Genomic DNA, 2,247 nt, shown 5'->3' on the forward strand with positions numbered 1-2,247 from the left:
ATCAATTTTTTGAAGCCAACCTAAAGGAATGCTTGCATGTTAGTGCAAAATCTGTGTATGGTGGGTGAACAATTATTTTTTCAATATTTCGAATGTAAAAAAAATCCAAATCGGATCTTCAATTTCATTTTTAATTCATATTATGTGTGTCTTTCTTTGAAGCTGCATATAGAAGTCAGAAAGTGTCGCGCAACGCGCGGGGCATCATCTAGTTATCAATCCACCACATAACTACTACTTGGCCCTACAAAGTTCCTACTAGCACTAGTGCAGAACCGGGCAATAGCACTGGTTCGTAAGGCCCTTTAGTGCCGGTTCCATAACCGGCACTAAAGTGTGGGCACTAAAGCCCCCCCCTTTAGTACCGGTTCAGCACGAACCGGTGGTAAAGGGCAACCACGTGGCACGAGCCAGCTCCGGGGGGCTGGAGCCCTTTAGTACCGGTTGGTAATACAAGGTTTTATGATTTCTTTTTATTTAATTTTGTGTTTCCATTTTAATTCTTTTTCGTTTGCTGGTATTTTACGATACTACACATTGTACACGTTATGCATATATATATATATATATATATATATATATATATATATATATATAAATAGAATTTCTAGTAGAACCAATCATGCATATATATCATCAATGTCTCACAAACCACCATATTAATTAATTCACACATACACAAATGTATACTAGCTATATACAATTTCTCCTACATATGCATGTTGCCTTCGGAGCCAGTGGCATTAGCCTCATTGGTGCCTTCGGAGCACGATGACAATTGAAAGTGGTTTTCATGGGGGCGGTAGCGGGTAATAGTATTCTCCCTTCGGATTTATGACCTGGTCGAGCAAAAATCCCGCTATTTCCTCTTGAAGTGCTTCTACGCGCTCTGTTTCTAGGAGCTTCTCCCGCACCTCTCTGAACTGTTAAGAGGAGATCAATATGCATGTGTATTAGTTGTGTGACTAGATATCGATAATGGTGTAAAAATTATGAATAGTGTTCTGACAAGCGTACCCATTCCTGTTTTTGAGATCTGCTCCTTTCGAACGCCATCATGCGAATGTTCTCGCAAACGCAGAATGCACACAGATCAGTCCCCTGCGCCTGCTTCAGGGCCTTTACGAGAATGGAATTTGATCAGATAATAATTAATCAAGCATGATAATTAAAGAGATGGCAGCTAGCTAGCTAGCTAGTACTACTTAATTACTTACCTTGGGTCGAAACCATTGAAGCTTTTTTTTCCATTCGCATCCGTGACGCTGATGAACCTTGCCCAAGCCCTGCCCGCCGACAAAGAAAATGAATAAAGGGGTTATTAAATAGTTCATATCATGAAATGACGAACTAAATAGGCCGAGATATATAGTTAATAATGATTGAAATTACCTGTTGACTATCCCAAACAAGATGTTATAGTCAGTTTTAACTTTGAGTAGTGAGTCCAGTATTTCAACTATTCCGTCGTCAACTTTAATGATACACAAGACTCTGCATGCACACACGTTTGCATGTCTTAATTAAGCGGGCATATGTAAGCAAAAACATGTAGCTAGCTAGTAGGCAAAAACAGAGAATTTGTAGTACAAGACAGTGTGACTCACTGGAAGTTGTAAGGAAGTAGTATATCTTCATTGTATTTGAGGCGCTTCAAGAACTCTAGCATGCTGTCCTCTACGGCCTTTTGATGACGTGCATCTATTTTCCATGTGTATTCATTAACGGTGTTTGGGTCAATGAACCCAATGCCATAGCGTCCACCTTTTCTCATTTCATACATCTTCATCCTGCATATAATACCACAGAAAAGAATATAGTGAGGATAATTACAGGTAATGATTGATCAAAAGGATCACTACAGCTAGCTTGAGACTTAAATTACAGAAAGAAATCACTTACAGACAATAGCAATTGATGATAGATTTGTCGAGTGCGTCTTGATTGTATAACTGAAACAGTTCAGAATACTTAACGGACACAGCTTTCTCATGGTAGTAATGCTCCTACTTGACATTCACCATGAGGGACAATCGATCGGAAATCTTGGTAATGTTCATGTACCATTGATGCAATTCATACATTCTCGTTGGAAGGTTCTTGACCTTGTCTGGCTCGACCAAAGGTTGGCCCCGGACATATTTATGTTTTATTTCATCCTCTCTAAGCACAGGCATGGGCTCGATCTCGAGGAGTTGTCCAACAGTGATTTTGAGAACTTCAGCCTGCATTATATGCTCCTCCGTT

This window comes from Triticum dicoccoides, chromosome 6B, assembly GCF_002162155.2.
Source record: "Triticum dicoccoides isolate Atlit2015 ecotype Zavitan chromosome 6B, WEW_v2.0, whole genome shotgun sequence".
Classification (NCBI taxonomy): Eukaryota; Viridiplantae; Streptophyta; class Magnoliopsida; order Poales; family Poaceae; genus Triticum; species Triticum dicoccoides.